The 25,688-nt window shown below is 46.8% G+C and overlaps 1 long non-coding RNA gene across 1 annotated transcript in view; it reads left to right on the top strand.

Moving 5' to 3' along the window:
• LOC125917798 (uncharacterized) overlaps window positions 1–24,421 on the top strand; it is a 36,291-nt gene extending 11,870 nt beyond the window's left edge. Inside the window, exon 3 of the long non-coding RNA XR_007456298.1 lies at window positions 23,307–24,421. This is a non-coding gene — a long non-coding RNA (uncharacterized LOC125917798). The remainder of the gene's footprint in view (window positions 1–23,306) is intronic.
• Window positions 24,422–25,688: the final 1,267 nt, after the last annotated feature.

Raw genomic sequence — 25,688 nt, 5'->3', positions numbered from 1 at the left:
GGGGATGATGATAGTACCTGTCATAGGATTTACATAGAAATGGTTTAACGGTCAGTAAAGGTTGGCTACTCTTCGTATTATCATTATTAATTTGTGACACATGCCGAGCAGTAAAGCAATCAATGAAGGTAAACATTGCACGACCTTCTGTCACCGCAAAAGTTGTAATCCTGAGCTGTGGATTTCCTACAAAATGACGGATAGAAATGGACAAATTCAGAGGCTTCTGCACGTAATAAGAATAACAACTCAACAGGAGATTCAACAGCAAATCGTGTAGCATTGGCTGTTTCTCCCGACAGACATTTCTTTCTCTTTGTGCCTCTTCAAGTTGCAGAGAGGGAAGGAGGCAAACCATAAGAGACTCTTAAATACTGAGAACAAACTGAGGGTTGATGGGGGGTGAGAGAGAGGGGAAAGTGGGCATTGAGGAGGGCACCTGTTGGGATGAGCACTGGGTGTTGTATGGAAACCAATTTGACAATAGATTTTACGAAAAATAAATAAAAAAATAAAGGAGAATATTCTAGAACAGAGAGCACAACCTACCCTTCTGTTTCTCACAAGTGATGGGAAGGCTGCCCCTGGGGTGCCTGGCTGCCACCTGTTTCTCATCTGTTGGGACTTTGATCCCAATGATGGATTCACTTGAGCAGTTAGATAGCTCAGCACCAACACAGCCGACTGCCCACGGAACGGAAGCAGAAGGGTGGCGTGGTTGGCCTTCGGTGCCCGACAAAGGGCCAGCAGGATATTCAGGTGTCCTGAGTTTTATGTACAAACTACGCTATATTTTCAGAGCCCTGACCCTTACAAAAGCACTCTTACAGTGCTTTCCTCTCCATCTAACATTCATTTCCAAAACCACTGAAGTGAAAGGGTCTATTAGTTCAGGGCCAGATCTGAAAGCACATGCAAACTGCATTCATGAGGTTAAGAAATGGCTTAATAATTAAGTTAAAACAGTTGAAAGTGGGTCTAATTTCAAACAGATCAGCTAACCGTGTTAGAAGCAAATGAGGATGTGTCCCTTCCTATTTTCCCTTCCACCCCTCAGATGTTGGCCCCAACCCCAAGCAGTTTTTCTGGTTTCTTTTTTTTTTTTTTCTTTTTTCCTTCTTTTTAAACTTTATACAAGATTGAATTCTTCAACTGCCCGTATGTTAAATTGGCGTCACACGCAATGAAAACCCTAGTTTCACAGTGCGTCAAACTAGTTTCTTTTGCAGACCCGTCTGGACGTATTTGGGTCTCATGGTCTAGAGACGCAGATTTTATCCCATGCTGCTGAGCTGTGTGAAGTACATTCCAGCTGAGCCGGTGTGGTTATGTCCGTTCAGGGCGTGTTCGGTAGGTCTGCAGTCCCTTCCATGGGCCTGTTTGAGTGCCACCCTCAGACAGGAGGCTCAGCAGTTGGCTTGCATTCCACTTGCCTCGCGCGGTTGCTGCTGTGGAGTGGCTCCTCCTGAGGCTCGAACCCGGGCTCGGTGAGGGCAACTGCATGCGTCAGGGAGCCCGCTGTGCCTTCATAACAATAGTTCCTCCCGTTGGGTGATCCTCTACCACGTGCGTGGTGGCAAGGCTTTTTCCCCGTATTACCTCAGTAGTATTTCTAGCCCGGGCCAGGGCACAGGGGCCAGCACACGTGGACGCTGCCGTGCACAGTGACAAAGAGCCACCACAGGGGCAGGCACTGGCCCGCCCTCCCGACCCGCCGTCCACACCGTGGAAGGGAGGGGAAGGCACGGCGAGCTTGAGGTCGGAGGCATCCGGGCAGACGCTCAGAGCAAGGAAGGGCTGAGGACAAGAGGAAAGGTTAGTACCCCCGAGAGGAGACTGGTCACACCTAACAACATGCTGGTGATGCCTGGCTTCTCACGGTGTGTTTCAACATCAACTGACCGTAATATCATCTAGGATCCGGACTAGATATCGGACAGGGAAATAACAAATGGGGGCCCTGGCGAGGAGGGTTCCAGTCGGGGGGTCCTGGTAATGCTGCTCTTCTGGTGTGACCCCTTGTAGGCCAGGGTTGGGGTGAGGGAGAGGGTCCCGTGTAGGTGTACTGGCTGCCTGTGCAATGTCATTGCTCTCGGGGTTAAAGTTTTATGGATGATTTTTACCAGATCCCCAATGAATTCATCTAGAACAAAAGGTATTCTTCGTCATAAAAGCATCAAATGGAAAAAGCTTTCTTATGAAAACCAAAGGGGGTATTTCAGCCACACCCAAACATGAAAGGTCACGTAAGCCCCACCTCCTGTCCCTGCTGACAGGGAGGGAGGGAGACTCCAGGAGGGTTTTAGCTCCTGTGATGATTGGAACTCAGGCATCCCGAACTGCTCTCTCATGCTCTCACTTTGACTACGTTACACTCCCTTCAGATGTCTTTCCCATTTTCCTTGGTCGGCCCTTATCAGTGCCAGGCATGACCATGTGTCTCAGTTTGTCTGGGACCATCTTGGTTTATGCCTGTTGTCCTGATGTGATTAATAACAGTCCCCTTTTTCCACTCCCCAAAATGTCCTGGTTTGGATAATGAATTATGTGATCATCCTGTCAATTTCTAAAGTAGACCCAGTACTGTGTAAGTAAGCCCTGCTTGGGGTGCAGAAGTCTGAGATGTGGTCTCTTGCCCTCAAGGAGGAGAAAGTCTAGCTTCGAAGAGAGGATACGTGCATATTCAACAAAGCGTGTAATCTATCAAGTGCTAAATGAGAAAAATTGGAAGATAGGAAGCCTCTGAAGATTGGAGGTATCAGGGGAGGTGGGGTCACGTTCTTTGTAGACAACAGAAGAGTGTTCATCTAGTTTAAACAGGAAGGGTTCTGCAGAGGGGTACAGTTCCCAGGACTCTTGGAAGGGCTGGCGAGTAGGTTCTGCTGGAAAGACAGAAACGACACCGAGAGCCACATGGAAGCTGCCGGTGAGAAGCGTTCCCTCTGCCCCACCCTGCACCCGAAGGCGGGCGGACCCAGGCCCCGTCGGCTTCCCCGTGAAGCTTACCTCACACTCAGCATCTCGCCACGTGGCACCTGAGCGTGGAGCCCGCCAAGCTTGCAGCCTAGGGACGGAGGAGGATGGGAGAGGTTCCTTGGAATCTGCATGACTACGGCAGAACGCTCCGTGTGGAGGCCTGGCTGTGCGAGGAGGCTGTTCAAACAATTTGCACTGCAGAGGGTTTCGCGGACGTGGTGGGATTGGAACTGGACTTGGGGGGTGGAGAGGACTTCATCAGGCAAGTGAAGACGGACGTTTTTCTCCATGTGACAGGAACACCGGTCAGGTGACAAGGCGCAGGAACAAATCTGGCCTCGTTTGGGCATCCGTGAGCCGCTGTGGGCAGTTGGGAGGCAGCAGAAAGTGACATTCGCTGTGAAGCGTAAGACCTCTGGGTTTGAAGTCGAATAGAACTCATCCCTAATACGTGAGACATACAGCCCACGGAACCAGCCCATGAGAGGTTAGGCTTTGCTTCCGTAACACATGAACTCGGAGATCTCAGGCAAAGTTCTCCTTCCTGCATACCCTGCAACACATCTAGTACCTTTTAGGGGGCAGTTCGCAATCAGGGATCGTCTGTAGCACACAGTCCTAGGACGCAGGTTGCCTGCAAGCAGAGGATGGCTGGAGAGCCCAGCTTTTTCCTGCCTCAGCACAGGAATCCCATATGGCGTTTCTGTTCACATCTACTGACCAGAATACTCACATGGCCCCACCTACTTCAAGAGTTTGGGAGGGACACCTGGGTGGCCCAGTCAGTTGAGCGTCCAATTCTTGATTTTGCCTTGTCATGATCCCAGCGTTCTGGGACGGAGCCCCCATGCAGAACATGCTTAGGATTCTCTCTCTCTCCCTCTGCCCCTCCCCTGCTCACACTCGCTCGTGCATGCTTTCTCTCTTAAAAAAAATAAATGTTTGAGAAATACACACTTATGAATAAATAAGGAGAAGATATGGGTGAATACTAGAAGTTTCTACCATGACCTGTTGGAAAGTTTTTTAAGCGTGAGCATAACAGTAAAAGTCACCCATGTGAGGAAAAACGCCACCCTGTGTGTCCTGTGTACCCACCAGCCCCAGGCCCTAGCACAGCGCCTGGCACGTAGCTGGGCTCAGTACGTATTTGTTGAATGAACTTGGCTTTCAGTGACATGCAAGCTGGAATGGATAGTTTCTCGACCAAAGACAGGGAAGTTGGGAATCAGTTACTTCGACTTAGGATACCTCAACTAAGCCAGTTTAGTTCAATGGCTAAAAAAATTCTACTCACGCCCCACAGCCTGTTCTTTGAAGTCATCTGACATCTCGATAAACAGATTGCAAAAGCCCCGTTTTAAACTGATAACCATCTTGCAAATTTAAGTTCTTTCCATGGAAGTTGTAGGGATGAGTAATTTAGAGCTGGGCATGCTCCTAACCACAGATTTCAGTTTTCTTCCCATTTACTTTCTAATGATGAAACTGACAGCCTGTTTCTCTCATCATACTCAGAATATTGACTGTGAGATGTGCCTCAAATGATAGAGCCATGGAGATCTCTGTTTTCTAATGTAGTTTGAGGTGTTGTAAATTTAAAGGGTTTTGTAGAAACAGATTTTCTGCCCCTGTGTCTCCTCAATGCAATTCTATAAAATCACTGGTAAATATAAACATTCGAGCCATATGTCAGGTCAACGCTTATCTGGTAGGAAGTCCACCAATAAAAATAGGATGCGGTGCCCTTGAGATTTGCCACCACTCAACAGAGAAATCTAAAGGACCACAAGAGCAAAGAACCATCGCAAATGTAATTTATCATGATCAGCACTTTCCTTCCAGAAGCTCCTGGCTCCCAGGGCTTCTTTCTTGCAGACATCCATTTTGAAAGATCGAGTATCTCTTATGCACATGAGCTTTGGAGTCATACAGTGTGGATTTGGACTCTTGGCTCTGTTCCTTATTAACTGCATGATCCTTGGCTGGTCACTTACTCCTGCCTAGGTGTGTTTCCTCTTTTATAAATTGGGGGTAACAGAGTCTACTTGGTAGGGTGATTTTGACAGATGAGATAATGCATGGAAAGCATTGAGCACCACCTAGCACATAGGAAGTGATCGATGGATATGCAGTGTGAAATTGGGGGCCTGGTGATAGTCCATGAAGATTTATCTGGGCCTAGTTAATCAAGATGCTCCATGGGCATGGGTTATGTTTTGCCCAAATCACGTATGTACCATGAGAAGAAGACTTGGTCATTGGTCTTTTCAGACACATATATCACCAGCGACAGCATTTGTGAAGTCCGGTTGCCTAAAATACTTCATGATCATGATTTAAGTTCCCCTTTTTCATTGACATTGAATGGCTATTTCTTTTCTCTCATCCCTTCAGATGAGGTCAGTTCCTCTGAGCAATCACAGAACATCTACGGTCCAGGATAGTGTTATTTGCTATAGATCGTTTTCTTTTAGATATTCTTGTAGGAGGGAATTTCCTCTTCTGTGTTGTACTATTTTATCTGAAAATAAACACAATCTGCCTAATTGGTCTCCCTGTTTCTACCCTCTATATAAATTAGATTGTGTCTCCTTATGCTTAAAACCATCAAGGATTCCATATGACCTAGCATATGTACCCCAAAATGGAAAGCAGACATTCAAGCCAATACTTGTACACCAATATTCATAGCAGCATTATCCACAATAATCAAAAGGTGGAAAGAGCCCCAGTGTCCATCAGCAAATGAATGGATAAACAAAATGCGATACATACATATAATGGAAATTTGATCATCCATAAAAAGAAATGAATTTTCAATACCACCGTGTGAATGAACAAACCTTGAAAACTATGCTAAGTGAAAAAGCCAGGCACAATAGGAGAAATGCTATATGATTCCACTTATATGAAAGATCTAGAATAGGCAAATTTATGGAGGTGGAAAGTAGATTAGAGGTTATCAGGGGTGAGAGGTAGAAATGGGGGTTATTTCTTGTCTTTTTTTTTAAATATAACTTATTGTCAAATTGGTTTCCATACAACACCCAGTGCTCATCCCAACAAGTGCCCTCCTCAATGCCCGTCACCCACTTTCCCCTCTCCCCACCCCCCCATCAACGTTCAGTTCGTTCTCTGTATTTAGGAGTTTCTTACGGTTTGCCTCCCTCCCTCTCTCTTTGTAACTATTTTTTCCCCTTCCCCTCCCCCATGGTCTTCTGTTAAGTTTCTCAAGATCCACATATGAGTGAAAACATACAGTGTCTGTCTTTCTCTGACTGACTTATTTGGGGAGTTATTTCTTACTGATTACAGAGTCTCTGGAGGGATGAGAAAGTTTTGGAGATAGTGGTGATGGATGTACAATGTGACCAGTATAATTAATGCCACTGATTCGTGCACTTGAAAATGATTACAATAATGAATTTTACATTATATATATTTCTTACCAGAATAAAAAAAAAATTTAATGTTGAGTTTCCTCATGCTCACAGTGTAAACAAAAGTGTCAAGTCCTAGTGTCTCGGCCCCACCATTGGCTCTCTGACGCCATCATTGACCTTTCTCACCCTTGAATGTTCTGGGCCAGCCACACTGGGTCTCCGTGCTGAACACATCAGCTCTTGAATGTGGACACATCAGCTCTACTACCTTAGGAGGACCTTTCCACTTGCTGGGCCCTCTGCCTGGAAAACACTTCTCTTAGATGCCTATGTGACCCATCCGTCCTCTCCTTCGTCAAGCGTCTGCTGAAATACTGCCCTATAAGTGAGTCCTTCCTGAGTAGCTCTCTATAAAATAGCTACCCCCACCATTCTTACTCCATTTTTCCCCATGGAAAATCTCACCAGCAGACACACCAAATATTTGTGTTTCTTTGTCTCCAGGTACTAAAATGGAAACTCCATCCCTAAGTGCTGAGATATTTTGCTTCATTCATGTCTTTGTATTTAATGTCTAGAACAGTGCGTGGCATGCCATAGCGAATGCTTAGGAGACGTCTATTGAGTGAATGAATGAATGTGTTTGTGTTGGAGATAGACATGGACATGGACATGGGCATAGACATAGACATCCTTACTAAAAAGGATTGCAGGACCAAATACCTGGTCATCTTATACATCAGTGAACTGTTGCCACTATAAATGCCCCATGACACAACCTTAGAGCCACTAGGCTCACGTCATCTGGGCTTGCTCAGACATCTGCAGTGAGCTGTAAGGTGCCTAAGCAGCTCGGGGCTTCTGGCCGTGTGTGGTAGTTCAGCGCCAGGGTCAAGATGGCTTCATCTGGGACCCCTTGAGTGAATCAGCTCTATTCTGCATGGCTCCTCCTTTATCGGGCTAGCCTGGCGTCTTCTCATGGTAAAGGCAGAGGAAGAAGAACAGAAAGCAGAATACAAAAGTACTTCTCAAGCCGGGGCATATGCATCATGTTTGATAACATCCCACTGGCCAAAGTAAGTCACGTGGACAAGACCAGGGAGAGGGCTGTGAAGTGACGTGGCAGAAGGCGCAGACACGGGGAGTGTGGAGAGTCGGGGCCACTCGTGTATTCAGTCTGCCGCGCCCTGTGAGGTCCTGGCCTGGGTGCTGCTTACCTTCTCATCCTCTTTCTGTAGCCCCACCAGAAATCACATCCTGCTTTGACTCGAGATCTAATTCTTCTAGTTCTCCAACTCAGTGTCTTGTTTTTTCGGTTGTGGTTTCGGAAGGATGGGGACTAGTAACGACACAGAGCAAAACAACCCTCATTTTCCACACAGAGCCTCCAGGATAGAAGTTAGTAGAAGTTAAAGGTCTTCCCGTGGTCTTCTATTAAGGAAACCTAAAGGACTCGAGAGTTTGGATGGCATCCTCTGAAGTGTACATAGCCAACAACTCAGCATCGTCAACCTTGGAGCATGTGGTAGGCAGAATGAATAACTGTCTCCCAGAGCCGTCCAAGTCCTGACCTCTGGAACCTGTGAATGTGTTAGGTCGAGTGCCGAGGAGGAGTAAGGTTGCAGATGGAATTAAATTTGCTAATCAGCCGGCCTTCAGATAAAGAGATTATCCTGCATTAGCCAGGTGGGCCCGGTATAATCCTGGGAGTCCCTACAAGTAGAAGGGCCGCAGGAGAATCAGAGGTCAGATCATCAAGAAAGCTGCCTTTGAAGGTGTTGGGGGGATAGGGGCAGGCAGAGGGCATGAGCCAAGGAATGCAGGCTGGAAAAGGCAAGGAAGTGGACTCCCCCCTAGCGCCTCTGGAAGTTGGACAGCATATGAGACCCACGTTGGATTCCTGAGCTCCAGAACTGTAAGACGATAAATTTGTGTCGTTTTAGCCATTCGTTTTCAGTCATGTGTTACGGCAGTGACAGGAAACGAATACAGGGACTGACTTTATCCTGTGGAATCCAAGCAAAAAGTGAGAGGCTGTTTACATCTCCTCTGTTTTCCACGTGGGCCAGGAATTTTTTAAGAGGTGCGGGAAACACCTTCGCAGTGGAGAGGTGGAACAGGAGAGACGCTCAGGGGGAGAGGCAGGTTGTTGCTGGGGCCCATCAGAGAAAAGGAGGAGGTTGTGAGGGAGACACTTAGAGAGCTCACGTTCTCAGGAAGTCCTGGCCCCACAGCTCTGAGCCCCACCTCCTGGGGCTGCTTTTTCTACTTAGACCAACGTTTTCTCCTCCCCCATCTGTAGCCCAAACCCTGCTAGAGCTCCTAACATGACATGTAAGCCAGGAAGGAGACTGGAGTTTGGCAGGTACATGCAGTGGTTGCCCTGGTCTGAGCGACGCACCTCGGAGCTGCGTCGGTGGATTGGCAGCTGTGTGTTGCTTCCTCTTTTCCCGATAACACGCTGCCGTGTCCCGAAGTAGCCTTGTTAATGTACGTCATCACCAGCGGCATGTCGCGGGGGTCTGGGGTCTCCACATCCTCACCCACATTTGATACTGACAGGCTTTTTACCTTTGACAATCTAGTGTGTGTGAATCAGTGTCTCATTGTTTTTAACTTGTATTTTTCTAATTACAAACGAGGCTGGCATATTTGTATACATTTGTTGGATTCCTTTATTTAGATTTCCTCTTCGATAAAGAGTCTGTGTAAGTCTGTTGTCCATTTTCTTCTGTTGACTTAATACCTTACTGATTTTTAGGATTTCTTGATAGTATAAAAGTCTAAAAGTGAGCTATCTGTGAAGCACGTGCCTTTTCTTAGTTTGTGGCTTGTCTTTTAACCTCTCCGTGGTGCCTTTAGAATTTCATGTATTTTTGTGATCTAAGAACTCTTTCCCTGCCTTGGGGGTTAGAAAGGTTTTCTGCCCATATTACCTACATGTTTCTAGTTTTGCCTTTCCCAGGTAAATAATCTACCTGGAATTGATGTTTAAGGATGGTAGGTAGGGGTCAAATTTCATTGTTTTCTGTGTGTATAATCAGTTGTTCCAGAAAATTGTGTTGAAAGTCCATCTGTCCTAGTGGTCTGAAATGCCTCTGTTATAAAAATCACGTCTCAACACACATGTGAATCAGTTTCTAGCCCTCTACCGGGCATCTTGTTATGTTCGTTGTCTATTGCCGTGTGACAAATTACCTCAAAAATTAGCACATAAACATTTATCGTCTCAGAGCTTCTGTGGGTTAGAAATCTGGGCACAGCTCGACTAGGCGCCTCTGACTCAGTGCCTATCATGAGGCTGCTGTTGGGGTGTTGACCAGGAGGGTAGCCTTAACTGGAAGGTCAGCTGAGGGAATACCTGCCTCTAAGTTCGTTTGTGTGGTGGTGGCGAATCCGTTTCCCATGGGTCGTGAGACTGAGATCTTGGTCCTTGGTGGCTGTTGGTCAGAGGTCTCCTTCAGGGTCTTCTCACGCAGGCTTCAGCATAGGGCAGCTCACAACATGGCGGCCGGCTTTCCTCAGAGCAAGCCAGCAGAGAGTGAAGAACGTGGAGGTCACAGATTTTTGTAATCTAACTTCAGAAGTGGAAGCCCATCATTTATGTCAAGTGCCATTAATTAGAAGCAAGTCAGATTCAGCTCAGAGTCGAGGGGAAAGGGAAGAGTTACACAAGGATGTGAACGCCCCGAGGCGAAGATCACTGGGAGCCATCTTGGAGGTTGCCTGCCACACTTGTATAGCTATATAAATAATGAAGTCTCTTCCTATTAATCTTCGCTGTTATCTTAAGTGACATTTGGTAGGGCTGTTGTTTTTAACTTTTTGATAACTTTCCATATTCAAAATAGAAAGGGGAAATGAGAATGCCTTGGGATGGATTTTGGAACTTTGGAAGTGAGAGGAAAATGGAGACGTGAACTTTGTTCAGATGGCTGAGTTTAAATACATACCATGTAATTTTTCTTAACTAGTTTATCTGCATCTTCCAAGCTGAATCACCATCATGGTGATCTCTAGGAAACGTTTTACGTGTTAGCTCATCGTTTACGAGATTCTTTGAGACAGAGCAAAGCGCCTGCCATCGACTTTATTCCTTTCATGCAGTTCATGGAACTCACTGATGCTCAAACCATATTCCCAGTATCACCGAAAGTGCTTCTTAGAACAGGGGAGGGTTGCATGGTGACAGCAGTTAGCATCACACACGACTTCTTTCTCATTTTAAACACAAATATCTGTCAACACACTCTCACGGTTACCTAGTGGGAAGAAATCCTTAGGAGTAATTATTTTGAGTTGAATTGCTTGCTTAAAGATTAACTTTCATACACCTGATTGTTCCGTTTGTCAACACCCTCGTTCACGGCTTCTTGAGTACACTCCGTGGAACGAGGGTTGGTTTGTGTTGTAGCTTAAGAGATGATTGGGGGCACCTGGGTGGCTCAGTCAGTTGAGCGTCCGACTTCGGCTCAGGTCATGATCTCGTGGTTTGTGAGGTCGAGCCCTGCATTGGGCTCTGTGCTATCAGCTTAGAGCCTGGAGCCCACTTCGAATTCGGTGTCTCCCTCTCTCTCTGCTTCCCCCCCACCCATGCTGCCTCGCTGCCCCTCTCTCTCTCTCTCTCTCTCTCTCTCTCTCTCTCCTTCAAAAAATAAATAAAAACATAAAAAAAAAAAGATCAGAAAGACTTCCTTATCAGTAAAGCATCTGGGTCCAATTCACCTGTCCTGTCTTCAGCTTTGATACACCTGTGGGGCAGCCTGAGTTTGCATGGATTCTGATTTCCAGCCAGTATTTCAGAATAGAGGGGTTCAGACTTCCACCATCGTCATGAACATTGTGATTACTGACTTCATGATTCTAAGGGCGCCTCTTGGTTCCCTCTTTATTTCCACCCCCGTGTGTGTGTGTGTGTGTGTGTACTTCTATATACATCTGTGGCTGATACTTAGTTAACCAAAGAGGGACCTACATATACGTTCTAGAGTAATTGCCAAATCGTGACATGGTAAATAAATAGCTTGGTTTTTTAAGTGTGGTGAGTAAGAAAATCTTCTCACGATGAATAAGAAGTAAAACTGTAAGTGTCTCTCCCGCTAAGATGCCAGACCTCAGATAACATGCCTTTTGGCAAAGCTTGCGACCTCTTGGTTTTTGTAGAACTAAAGAGGTTATATGTAAACACATGACAAACACCACTGTTGGCAAAGGCTTTTATACTGTGTTATTCTAGATCTGATCCTTCTGCCCTCACTTCACCCACTGATTTTGGTAAATGTAACAAGCCAGAATTAGGCAAGTGTAAGGCATTAGAATGGAAACTGGGTGCTAAGTGAAAGATTGGGAACTTTAAAGAAGATGACAGAATTCAGCTAGAACCCCACAACTGTAGGGCTGAGAAGGAATTACAAAGTCTGGGCAGCCACCTGTATGCATTCCTTATTATCAGGGACTGGGGCAACAGTTTACATTGGAGATACTGACATTAAGAGGTGCTTCCTGGGGCGCCTGGGTGGCTCAGCCGGTTAAGCATCCGACTTCAGCTCAGGTCATGGTCTTGCTGTTCATGGGTTCACACCCGGTGTTGGGCTCTGTGCTGACCGCTCAGAGCCTGGAGCCTGCTTCGGATTCTGTGTCTCCCTCTCCCCGCCCCCCCCCCCCCCCCCCCCTTCCCCTTGCCCGCTCACACTCTGTCTCTCTCTCGAAAATAAACATTGAAAAAAATTTTTAAGAGGTGCTTCCTTAAGTTTGTATTTTGGGAATTAAAAGACAATCATGATAGAGATAACTTTCAGATATGAAGATGATTTTGTATTTAAAGTAATCTTTACAGAATCAGATTTTGAGGTTCTTTTCTGACAGTGTATTGCACCGCATCATGTATATTTTAACGTGATTTGCTTGCATCGATCCCATCTTTGGTTTTGATAGATTTTCTGCATAGGCCGTATGTTCAGGCTCAGTTGGAAAAAAACAAGAAGGTGATTCTAAGCTCTAATTTATCTTGAGTTATGAGCTATCAAACATGTTTTCCTTCATCCCTGTTAACTTCCACTTGAAGCACTCACAGTGCCTTTGAGCCATAAGAAAAATTTACACATAATATTTTGAATCCATTAAAAGAAGTTCAGAGCTTAAGAGTTGTTTTCGTATCTCTCGAGTCGGATGAATTACGATCTCACAGAAAATAATAATTAGGTGATGGGTGGCTGCTGTGCTTTGATTTTGGTATGATCATCCCTTTCTTTCATTTGCCTCGGTTCAAGCCAGGGGTTTGGACACCCTGAGAGGAGTCACCCAGACCAAGCAGAGGCTCATCAGAGCTCTCCCTTTGCTGACCGTCAAGGCAACATTATTCAGAATGTAGTCTGAAATGCATTTGATCATACAGTACATAGTTTAATAATGTATCTTTGGCCCTATTCACAAAGCCTCATATTTACTCTGCTGTCACCAAAACAAGATAGAAAACAAGATTGTAGTGATTTTGTGTGTGTGTGGGCATGTTCTGGTTTACGATTTTCCCTTTGCGATTTTAATGACCTGATAGCAATGACACATTTGAGGTGAGGGGGTGTGGGGAAAGTCATGTAAGAATAATATCTGATTCAGAATTGCCCATGCCCAAAACTGCTACAGGAAGGCTGACAGTACTGTGCTCTCATCATGTAACTCTGTGACAGAAGTTTTAAAAATGTAAATAGTCTCCCCCAAATAAATGAACAGGTGTAATCGATCCCAGGTTTAATTTGTGGATCCAGCTACAGGCCAGTGTACTGATGGAGTATGCATATAATATTCTTCACAGACTTCAGGAACTAGAGAATACAAAGACCTTTGGTTCGGAGATAATCAGGGACTCAGAACGAAAGGGTATCAAGATGCTCCCAGTTTGAGGCATTGTCTAGAGGAGCAGTGGAGAGAGGTAGCCTGGCACCCGTCATCCGCTGTCTGTCCTCGTATCTGGTAGTGACACGGGGCTCAGAGGGGAGGGTGTCTGTCAGTCGGAGGAAGGGAGCTGGCACGTGGAGGGCACTCTGGCAATACCTGCAGGTGTCAGGGACAGAAGAACTCCCTTCGACGCTGTGCTGCAAGATGGGAAGACAGGTGGCAAGTCTCTTACAGGAGTGTCTTTTATTTGAGCAGAACCAGACCAACTGTTCCTCATTAAAACACATTTTGCAGCACATCCTAATGTGAGCAGATCACGTGTGTGTGTGTGTGTGTGTGTGTGTGTGTGTGTGTGCGCGCACGCGCCCGCGTTCAGAGAAAATTCAGCAAGGTGCCATCTACAGGTCACACTTGAATCTCAGCATGTGGTTCAGAACCGTAAGACAGGTAGCATGAAACGCCTCTCCGAGACGGGAGGCTGGCTTTCCTGGAATGGCCATCTGTAGAGACACAAAATGTCACCAGTATCTCCATGAGATGCAGTAGTGAGCAAAATGGATAAAGTCTGCCGGTTGGAGTCTTGACCCACACCGTCATTTTCTGTGGAGCGGTTGGTTTTTCTTCCCATCGCATTATAAGGGCACCTGCGCTACATTACGACCAATGCTAAATTCACCATGACCGAAGCCAGGCCTCTCCTCTGCTTCGCTGGTATACCTGCTCTGTGTAAATTGGGCAAGCTGGAATGAAGTCCTGTGAACAGCTTCCCTGGGAATTGGGGAGGAAGAAAAGAATGCATACAGAATACTCGCAGTCCTGCCGGCCACATGGTGACCAATGCATAAACGTTTCTCATTCTACTTAGTAGAGAATGTAGAGGCTTTTACGTAGAGGCTGTCATCCCCCTGTCCTCCTGGATCCTCATGCTTCTGGTTCTGTGGTCATATGTATTAATAATTTATAAATATTTTTGATAAAGAGGAGGAAATGCAGGTGAGGCCTCAGAACAGCACGACTTTCCATTGGAAGGCCAAGCCCATTCAGCTCCCAAGAACAGGACAGGATATTTGCATCTGTATAAAAATATAAATATAGAATGCAAAGGAACACAAGTATCTTTTCAGAGAACATTAATCGACTACGTCCTTCAGGTCCTTCTCTGTTTCGGCTGAAAGAGCCATGAGTAGGACCAACGTGGTGGCTTCACAGGTCTGTGTTGGCAGGAGGAAAAGACCTCAGCAGAGGCTGAGTCCTGGAGCCCCCCTCTTCCTCCTCCAGGAAGCTTCACGGCCAGCCAGCCATGAAGGGAGGTGCCCTGCACCCCTCTTCCCTGTAAACGGGGACTATTCGGCACTGCCTGCATTGAGCTCACCTGGTGGGATAATGAGACCATGGGGATTCACATGTGCCAGGAGTGGTGAGCACAATGTGCACACACACGCGCACACACAATAACCCACATCCTGATCCCGGCAACCTGTGAATGTTGCCTGACATGGCAAAAGGGACTTCAGGTATGGGATTCAAGTAAAGGTGGTGATGGAGAAATTATCCTGGATTATCCCCATGGCCCAATGTAGATCACAAGGATCCTTATCAAAAAGCCGATACTACTGGCTTTGGAAATGGAGGGAAGAGGCCACAAGTCAACGGATACAGGCCGCCTCTAGAAGCTAGGTAGAGGGCAAGGAAACCAGCGCCCCTCCCCGTCAACCCCCCAGAATCGCCAGAACAACGCAGCTCTGCTGACATCTTGATTTTAGAATCGCTGACCTCCAGAATTGCAAGAGAATGAATGTTACTAAAACCTGTGGTGCCTGGGGGGCCCAGTCGGTTAAGCATCCGATTTCAGCTCAGGTCATGATCTCGCCGTTCATGAGTTTGAGCCCTGCACCAGGCTCTGTGCTGACAGCTCAGAGCCTGGAGCCTGCTTCAGATTCCGTGGCTCCCACTCTCTCTGCCCCTCCCCTGCTCACGCTGTCCTTCTCTCTCAAAAATAAATAAAAATATAAAAAAAAAAAAAACACCTGAGGTTTGGGGGCGCCTGGGTGGCTCAGTTGGTTGAGTGTCCAAATCTTGATTTCGGCTCAGGCCATGATCTCAAGGTTTGTGGGTTCGAGCCCCATGTCAGGTTCTGAGCTAAGCATGGAGCCTGCTTAAGATTCTCTCTCCCTCTGTCTCTACCCCTCCCCAGCTTGCCATCTCTGTCTCTCTCTCAAATAAACTTAAAAAACTTTTTTAAACCTGAGGTTTGCGGTAATTTATTCAAGTAGCAATAGAAAGCTAATATACCACACTCCTTCTCCACTGGTAAGTTTTTCCCCATTGCTACTATTTTATATTTATGCTGTGTGTATAGATAATGTTTGACCCCCTGTTCCATTTGCCCAAGAATCTTATAAATACAAGAATAGGCACATGGCAGTTTGTATGGAAGACTGTCCACACCTGTATAAAATGTGAATCCCCAGCACTGAGGAACAGGTAGAAATGCAAATACTCCTTCAGCTAGCATTGCCCCCCCCCCCCACACTCCATGCTGGGCCAGGGCGCAATTGGAGAGGCCCCTTTCACGGAGTATACACAGGATCATGCAGGAGTAGAGAGGTGCCACTGACGGGTGCCATGGTGAGGGCCAGTCAGCAGGATACCCAGCCCCACGGAGGGAAGGACCTGAGTCCTCTGTCCTCTGGGGCGGGGCGATGGTTGAGAGAGCTTTTCCTACAGGAGGTCCTGTCTGACGGGGCCGTGGGAGAACAATAAGGAGGCTGGGGGAAGACCGTGGGTGGGGGGGAGCTGGCTGGTTCAGGCTGGGCACAGAGCAAGGGCAAGAAGGTTGTATGGGATCGACAGTGACTTTCTTTCCCTCGTTTTTAGATTCTTTGAAAAAAAAGTTTATGACAAAATTAAATATCAAAGGAGAAAGCAGATGTAAAAATGGGCCCCTGGCACGTCTGATGGCTGAATCCCGTGTCATAAATTGTGGAATTCGAGTTTCTTTTCATGTATGAGATGGTTTTAGTTGAGAGCCGTTCCAGAAGGCTCATTCCACAGAGTAAGAGCCCAGAGGGGAAAAGATGTCGGAGCAAGGGAGGCACAGTCCCTCTCTTGTGGGCGAGTGCTTGAGGGTGGTACCCAGGGCCGCACGTGTCCGTCTCACTTGGTACTTTTGCTCAGCGCTGGGGGAGGCCCTGGCCTTCCCCACGTCCCAAGTCCCACTGCTGGGCTGGGGTAAAATAGCCCTTTATCCAGACCTTCTGTATCCCAGGCATCCACCAGGGCGCTGGGTGTGGTATTTTCCCCCCTTTCCACATCAACTAAAGGTAGATACTGAGATAGCTTTGCCTCATAGGAGAGGTAGCAAGGCTTAGGGAGTTTCCACTGCTTGCCCAAGGTCTCACAGCTGCTAAGTGTCTGAATTTGGATTCGGTTTCTGCCCTGTCGGAATTCGAAACCCATGCTCATTCGTTACACACCTTGTGTCCCCTGATGATGCATAAGGGACAAAAGTAGCATAAATCAATTAATCGTACTTGAGAAATAGATAACATAGTGACCTTATCATTTTACAAAGAGAACATCTTGAGGCAGTTTGGTATTTAGAACTGCAAACTACCACGGAATATTGTTAATCTTGAGTTTTATGTGCTCAAAAACTGAATATACAAATCTCATTCGATCCCCGTAACAACCCCATGATGTGAAAATACTAATAGTACCTCTGTTTTTTTAGGTGATTTTATGTGGAAACAGAGAGGATGAATCATTTGTCCCAAAATCCTCCAGTAGAGATGGGATTAGAGTCTGGGACCGGCATACTTCCTGTCCCCAGAACTGGTGTCATTTGACATTGGTGCGTGCAGTGTGACCGTGTGTGGGGCTCTCTCCCTTCCCTAGCAATGCCTGGGTAACTGCCCAAGGAAGGGATAATTCAGGATGGACTGTTGTCACCATCTGACTAGACTGAGTTTTGTCTCTAAAGCCTTCGTTTATCTCCACCCGGTTGATCTGATCTGTAAAGCTCCTGAACATCAACATTCTTTTTGTTTGGCTTCGTTTTCAGAATATGTACTTGGTTCTACATTCACAGATTTCTTACATTAATTGGATTTAACAAACTAGACTTTTGAAAACTAGTAGGATATGTTAAGATTTAGCAAGTATAGGAGTGCCTGGGTGGCTCAGTCGGCTAAGCATCTGATTCTTGATTTCGGCTCAGGTCATGATCTTGCAGTTTGTGGGTTTGGGCCCCACATCAGGCTCTGTGCTGACAGCTCAGAGCCTGCTTGGGATTCTCTCTCTTTCTGCTCCCCCCCCCCCAATAAATAAATAAAAAAAAAAAAAAAAAAAAAATTAGCAACATGTTTAGAAATTAATCAAGGAAGCAGTGAGATTTACAAGGGAGGGGAAGAGCCCATGTTAATCCAAGTTAACACTTTCTCAGAGTTGTCCTTAGTTTGTTATAACTGGATAAATATAAGGATCTTTATTGAACAAAGGTCACATCCTACCTCCTTTCAAATTTCTGTCTGTTTCAAAAAAGGCATTTGTAAGTGGAGTTTGATTTCTTAAAAAGTGTAAGTTTGAGAGTTGGTGTTGGTTTAGTTTTAATAAGCAGTAAAATTTCTCATATTGGGTGCGTTATAGTTTGAGAGAGAGAAGTGCGTCTTGAATTTCAAGAATTAATAAATTTTGGTAATAATGTTGTTTTAAAGATTTAGTTCTTTTTATTTTTTTTGGAGAGTGAGCAAGGTGGGGAGAGGGGCAGAGGAAGGGAGGGAGAGAGAGAGGGAGGGGGGAAGAGGAAGGGGGAGGGGGAGAGAGAGAATCTTAAGTAGGCTCCATACTCAGCGCAGAGCCCGACGTGGGGCTCAAGTTCACAACCCTGAGATCATGACCTGAGCCAAAATGAAGAGTCAGACACTCAACCAACTGTGCCACCCAGGAGCCCCACTGACTTTTGGCAGTAATGTTAAAGAAGTTTAGGGAGGAATGGGGCGCCTGGGTGGCTCAGTCGGTTCAGCATCTGACTTCATCTCAGGTCATGATCTCATGGTTTGTGAGTTCGAGCCCCACATCAGGCTCTGTACTGACAGCTCGGAGCCTGAAGCCTGCTTTGGATTCTGTGTCTTCCCTCCCTTTCGTGCTTCCCTTCCCTTCTCCTGCTTGTGCTCTGTCTCTCAAAAAAAAAAATAAATAAATAAACATTAAAAAAAATGTTTTTTTAAAAAAGTTTAGGGAGGGTTTGAGCCTTCTGTCTACTTTCCAGAACTATCGACCATACTAACTTTTTCTCTAAGTCACTTACACACATTGTTCTCTGCGTGCAGTCGTGCACGCGCGCACACGTAAACTTTTACCTCACGATTGGGTATTGATCGTCACCTCACCTATAAGCACTTTTTATTTTAACTGCGTTATAGGAATGCCGTGTTATTTCCTACTCGTGAATGCTCCTTCTCACTGTGTAGAGGTCTGCTGTGTTTGAGCATCTTGGACTTGATGAGAAAGTCCTTCTGTTTCCTGTATTTTCAAGTTTCTTTTCTTTCAGTGCCACAGCAATAGTGACAGCTGAAGTACACAGAGCTCGCTGCCTGCTGATTACTGTCTTCTGAGAAACCTTTTTTTTTTCAACCTTATATTTAAAAATACATCATCAGACTCTCTTAAGGTCTTGAATCGGTGAAAGGTGAAGACAGTAAAAGACGCACAGTGTGGTAGACAGACTAAATCTTCCTTCTCCTGCTGTGTTTTGATCTGAGGGAGACTGGCAGGTGAGGTGGGCTTCCTGGAGCTCGTGTGCGATTCTGTGGTGCAGACGCGGCCACTAGGAACGGGAGGGCGGCTTGTCACCAGAGCACTTTATATTCTGGTGTGTTTGGTATGTGAGGGGGGGGTGGGGGGGGGGGGGTGGTTGAGTAATGCCCAGGGGAAAAAATGGCTATGTTGACTACAATTACAGCTGACCCACTATGGTCGTATAATAAGTAACTTTCATATTTTGAGCAATTTTATGGCAAATGAGTTAGAAGAAGAAGAAATGTTGTGAAACCGTCAGAAGCCGAGGGTTTTTTTTTTTTCAGGCTGAGAGCACAGGCACGTTACCTGCACTGCAGCTTTGTGAAGCAGAATGTTTTATAAGCTCAACCAAATGCGTAAGGCTTTAAGACGCACCTCGCCCTGCCCAGGTCAGCCTGACCCCTGCCCCAGCTGGCAGCAGCAATCACCAAGTGACAGCGCCTTGAATGGCAGGTGCAGCACCAAGGTCCAGCATTCAGAGCCTGGGGTGGAACAGAGGTGGATATTTCTAGAAGCTGGGAGAGGTTTCATTTCAGGGCCTCTCTTTGAGGGCCCCCTTCCAGGGCCCTGTACTTAATTTTGCATTCATATTTTTTTCTTAAAAAGAAAGCTTCCGTCTCTGTGTTATCCAGATCTATTCCTGGGTGAGGGTGTCTGTGATCCTCCTGAGGTCATACAGCATGAAGCGTGACGGGGGGCTGCGCGCAGATGTGCGCGGGGACCTCCACATTTCTCTGGGGAACGGTCTGTAGTCTTAGTTATGGTCTTCTAAACCCAAACTGAAGAAGCGTTGATTTAATTTCTAGAGGCGAGGTTTTAGGATTCGTGTAGATTAGTTCCCTGAACACATCATAGGCCACGTCGGTTACCAGGGACACGGAAGGGCATCTTTCTGACCGGTTGGATCTCATCTGGTCAGATGAGGATGGGGATCTCATCCCCCATTCATTCATTCATTCATTCACTGATTCACTGCTAAACATTTACTGAGTCCCTGCTCTATACCTGTAGTTGTGCAGTTTCAAGAGGCCAGAGGTGAGTTAGACAGCCTCCCTGCGTTGGAAGAAGCCCCATCGTTGATGTCATTGTAGTGCATCCATATGAGTGCTGTCCTTGAGATAGTGAGATGACTTTTATTTTTTTTAATTTAATTTCAGTTTTGTTACTTTACTTTTAATTTTTTTTAACGTTTAGTTTTTGAGACAGAGTGTGAGTGGGGGAGGGGCAGACAGAGGGGGAGACAGAATCCGAAGCAGGCTCCAGGCTCCGAGCTGTCAGCGCAGAGCCCGATGCGGGGCTCGAACCCACGAATTGTGAGATCATGACCCAGTTGAAGTCAGACACTCAACTGACTGAGCCACCCAGGCGCCCCCAAGACTACTTTTAGTCAAAATAAAAGTTTGTCCACATGTTCTTAACTCTAGCACATCACACAGAAAGCCGGTTGCACAAGAGGATGGTCTTCTGGGGTGCAGGCAGGTTTGGGCGCACCTCTGTGCTCTGGCCGCTGCCCCCACTGCCTCGGGGGGAAGAGAGCTCCATCTTCTGGGGTGCACGTCCCTTGTTGAGGGACGGACCCCGCAGGGCATCAGCCCAGGTACCTATGGGGCGCCGAAGTAAATAGCGATTCGACTGCCATTGGGTCGAGAGATTTATCCTTGTGGTTAACAGTTTCGGTGACTTTGCAATTAGTCTCCTACGGTCAGAGCAAGAATTGTTGCACATCCGTCACATGGAGGTATTAGGCAGTGGAGGCTGGATTGTAAAGGTGATTTTTTATTTCCCCATTCCTAGTCTTGGCACCTCTCATTAACTCCTCTGAACACAGGTCCTGTTGGTTCTCCGCCCAAAGTCCACCGTCCGTCCTATCCGTGACTCCCGCCAGCATCCTAACGAAGGCGTGCGTCACCTCCCACCTCAGCTTGTCACTGGACCCTCTCCTCTCGTTCTCTCCCCTCCCTTCCACAGACCCTGCCCATTCCTGCCTCTGTTCCTTTCCGGAACGTGCGGTTCCAGTGCCTCTGCTGGCCCAGCTGCAGCCCGCACTTCCCACGCAGAGGACGAAGGTGTCAGCAGGGGGTTCTTGGGGAGCTTGGGAGGAAAGAATAAGCAAAATAACGTGTGCTTCTGTGTATTTCTCTACACGTTCTTCCACGGACATGCCTTATGCTGTCCTGCCTCTGGGTCGCCCCCTCCTCCCCCTACTTTGTTCCTCCCACCCGTGCTCTTCTTCCCCACATCCTTCCCCTCCTCCCCTGCCCCCTCCCCCTCCCTCAAAATGTTGTTTCACGTTTCAGAAGAGGCACCGATTCTAAAGCCTGTACACAAGGCGGAAATCTTATATAATAGAATTTAAGTTACACTTTACAAAACCAGAGCCATCTTGAGAGCAGCCAGGTGCCTCCCCCCCTACTCCTCTGCACCCCCAGGAAGAAGCATCAGGGAACAGAGACCACCTAAAAAGCAGTGTGGCGGTGACTCCTCACTCTTCGTGCTCCTTCCAAGCAGGACTTTCCGACCTTGTCCATGCCTGGCACACAGAGAAAGTGGTAGTGGCTACACTGCCCAGCGGAGTAAACGGAGGGAGCCGCATGTGGAGGGCCCGTCCCTCTGGCCGCCGAGACCCCTTCAGACCCCTCTGCGAGTTTGGGGCAGCCCTCCTGCAGCAGGGCCCCGGCTGGAAATCTCCACCCTGAGGGATACGTTTGTGGAATCACATGGCTTCCACAGTTTTTCCTCTGTCCTTCTTTTGCCGAGTGGATGTGGTTGCATCCCTAAAAGTTAACGTTTTTCCTATGATTCCACTCTACATAAACGTTAGGCTTCATGAATTCTGCCTTGATTCTCCATAAACACACACTCTGTCTCGTATATGTTGTGTATAATCTGGAAAATCATCAATTTGGTCTGACACTTCCAGGAAAGGAAATGTGATTTCCCCATACCTAACTTGAGGCCATCTGGCCCATGGTGCATGTCTGAATGTGTCTCTGTTGAAGGAGTAACTAAGTGATAGCTGCTTCTTACATCAAGCTAAAAAGCTTCTGCACAACAAAGCAAACCATCAACAAAACAAAAAGGCAACCTACTGAATGGAGAAAATATTTACAAATCGTCTATCTGATATGTGATAAGGGAATAATAACCAAGATATATAAAGAACTCCTACAAGTCACTAGCAAAAAAAAAACCAATCTGATTACAAAATGGGCAGAGGATCTGAGTAGATATTTTTCCACAGAAGACATACAGATGGCCGACAGGTACATGAGAGGCACTTAAACATCACTAATCATCAGGGAAACGCAAATGAAAACCACAGTGACACCTCATACCTGTTAGAATGGCTGTTATATCAAAAAGACAAATAACAAGCATTGGCGAGGATGTGAAGAAAAGGGCACTGTTGGTAGGAATGCAAACTGGTGCAGCCACTGTGGAAAACAGTCTGGAGGGTCCTCAAAAAATTAAAAACAGAACTGCCATATGATCCAGCAGCAGTTTCTCTTCTGTGTGTTTATCTGAAGAAAATGAAAACACTAACCCCCCTGTGTTCACTGTAGCCTTATTTATAGTAACCAAGGTATGGAAACAGCCTATGTGTCCATCGGTGGATAAATGGATGAAGAAGATGTGGGATGATATATATATGTATGTAACAGAATATTATTCAGCCATAAAAAGAGGGAAATGTTACCATTTGCAACAGCATGGATGAGCCTTTAGGGCAATATGGTAAGTGAAATAAGTCAGACAAGGACAAATACTGTACGGGCTCAGTTACATGTGGAATCTTTAAAAAGACAAAACAAGCTCGTAGTTACAGAGAACAGATGGATTGGGGTGGCGACGGGCAAATGCCCGAAGGTGGTTAAAAGGCACAAACCTCCAGTTATAGTGTGAATGAGCCCTGGGCACATACTGTGCAGCGTGGTGACTGTAGTTAACAATACTGAGTTGTATATTTGAAAGTTGCTAAGAGACTAAATCCTAAAAGTTGTCACAAGAATAAAATTGTAACTATGCGTGGTAGTCGATGTTAACTAGACTTCTTGTGGTAGCCATTTTGGAACATACAAAACACGATGAGGTTGTACACCTGAACGATAACAATGTCCTGTGTCGGTTGCATCTCAATAAAGACAAAAAAAGCTCCTTGTATAGGGACTCGTTATTTGATTGACATCACAGTAGGGCTTGTTTGCATCTTTTAAATCTTTTTTCCCCCCCTCTATGTTTCCGTCTTCCTAGGAATTCAGAAATAGGCTTGGGAATCACCCGAGTTCAGTATCCCACACTTCTGCCGTCGGGCGAGACTTCGCGAGCTCCAGGATGGCCCTCCGCTTGCAAAATCTTCGTCAAGACCGTGCACTGAGGGTGTCCGTGGGCCTGGCTCTGTTGGCTCTTCTTCTCGCCTTTTTTTGTCAAAATCTCTAGTGAAAACACAACTAAATGAAACATTGGAGAAGAAGAAGAAATTTCTAATTAAAATCTTCAGTGAACAGAAAAACAATCACATCAGTACTCCAAGAGCAGTCATTTATCCTGGTCTCCCTGCCTCTGCTCCAGCCACACTTTTTAATGAGGCTGATTGTGTTTCTCGTGGAGTTGGGCCATTGGTTATTTGACCTAAAACCTACTAACTGTTGCCATGGCATATCTTTTAAATTAAGCTCCTTTTGGTTTATTTGCGGCAAGAAATGCAAGGGGTTGCATTTTCTTTCAACCTCTTGTCTTCAAGTCAGAACCTAATTACACAGTCATCTTTTCCTTGTGTGGGAAGAATTTTGAATTTCATTACCCCTTTAAAAATGTATCTTTGTCTCTCTGCTTTGTTTGGAGTCCCGGTGCTACGAACATCTTATTTTTCACAGCAGATGTGTTCCTGAAAAGTTTATAGAGAAACCTGCATTTGGAAGCAAGAATTCTTTTGGAAGGCACCGGGAGAGTCGCCAGTTCCAGGGCTCTCGGCGACGTTTTTGACAAGTGCAAGGAGTCCCCCCACGTCTTCAGCACCCGCAAACTTTCAGAAACTGGATTTGTCTAAAACCAGCTGTGCCCCTTTTCTGACGTTTCTGATCGGTGACATCAAATATTTATTTCTACCTGACATCACTGGCCTTTACTAAATACAGTGACTTATTTCACTTACGTGAAAGGAGCTGACTTATGAAGCAATCTTACGAACATCAGAATTTAAATGTTATTTGGACGGTAGGGAGTCACAGGGAAATCGGGTGCCCTCTGGTTACCATAGGATGCTTCATCTTTAAACTCATACCCTGTTCAGCTCTTCTTTTTATGTCAAAATGTTTCAGCCTTTTATGTCTTTCGAGGCATCCAAATAAAATTTAATTATGTCATCAGTTGGTGAGTTTGGAAAACAAAACCAGTGTTAGTGCATTTCTCCAAACCCAGCATGTGCTTCTAAGAGGAAGTCAGGTTTCAAACGCGGAGGACCTGCCCGTGTCCCTCCCAGGGTCCCCAGCGGAGCATGCATTTGGGCTCACCCTGCGAGACAGCCTGGAGTCACGCGGTACGGGGCTTAAGAAGAACTTTGCGCCCGTCACTGACTGGAGACCAGAACGGTGCTCCTGTCCCCCATCACCCTTTCCCCACTCTCGCCCTCCTACTCCCCCCTCCTGCTGTGTGCTTTTTGTTGCCTCCACTCTCCTTCCTTCAGTTGTCCTTTCCATGAAAGCATGACGGCCGTCCTGTAACAGCCCCAGCGCCCCTCACCAGCCGCGGTTGGGATTCTCAAGAATTGTTTCAGCCACACAGGGTGCTCCCCTCCCCACTTCCGCTGTTTCCTTCCCCCCAGTCGGGGTGCAACCTCATTCAGCTCTTCGGTTCAGAAAGCATGAAAAGCCCTGCAGCGGGGACCAGACCACACATGATCTCGTTTACCGTCCTGGTGACCAGTTGGCCAGTGGGGTGGCTGTGGTCTGAAAATCCAGCTTGCGGTTTTTCCATGACATCCTGCTGGAGGGAGGGAGGAGGGAGCGGGTGTGGTGGTCGCTGACAAGACCGTTCTCCTGTGGACAGGACAAGCCCCGGATGGGGGGGGTGCTGCAGGAGCAGGTTTGGACGGCAGGAAAGCTCTTGCCTTTCCACGTCCTCTCCTCCCGGCCCGTACGGCTGCCGTGCGTCTCCCATCGGCCTGGAGTTCAGCCTGGCCTCGTGACCGGCGTTGGCCGTGGCCAAGGCAGTGGGAGCGGAAGGGTCGTGTCTTTGAGGCGGACGTGTTGAGTGGCCATGCACTCTTCCCGCCACAGGGGGGTGATTACAGGCACACGTGTCAGGATGAGGTCCCCGAGGGAGTGCAAGGAGCAGGTGTAGACATGTGCTAGACAGGTGTAGAACAAGAAAGGAACTTTTGTTGGCTTAAGCCACTGAGACTGGGAGTTGTCAGCATAGCATAACATAGACTGTCCCGATTCAAACAAAAAGCCACGGGGCCTCTGGGTGGCCAACTAAGGCTCACGCTTCTTGAGTTCGAGCCTCCGTCAGACTCTGCGCGGACGGTGTGCGGCCTGCTTGGGAGTCTCTACCTCTCTCTGTGCCCCTCCCCTGTTCGTTCTCTCTCTCTCCAAAGAAATAAATAAACTTCAAAAAAAAGTCAGCCACGATAGG

The sequence above is a fragment of the Panthera uncia genome, unplaced genomic scaffold (assembly GCF_023721935.1).
Source record: "Panthera uncia isolate 11264 unplaced genomic scaffold, Puncia_PCG_1.0 HiC_scaffold_245, whole genome shotgun sequence".
Taxonomy (NCBI): Eukaryota; Metazoa; Chordata; class Mammalia; order Carnivora; family Felidae; genus Panthera; species Panthera uncia.
The sequence above is the reverse complement of the archived record's forward strand: the minus strand, read 5'-3'. Positions and strand labels throughout refer to the sequence as shown.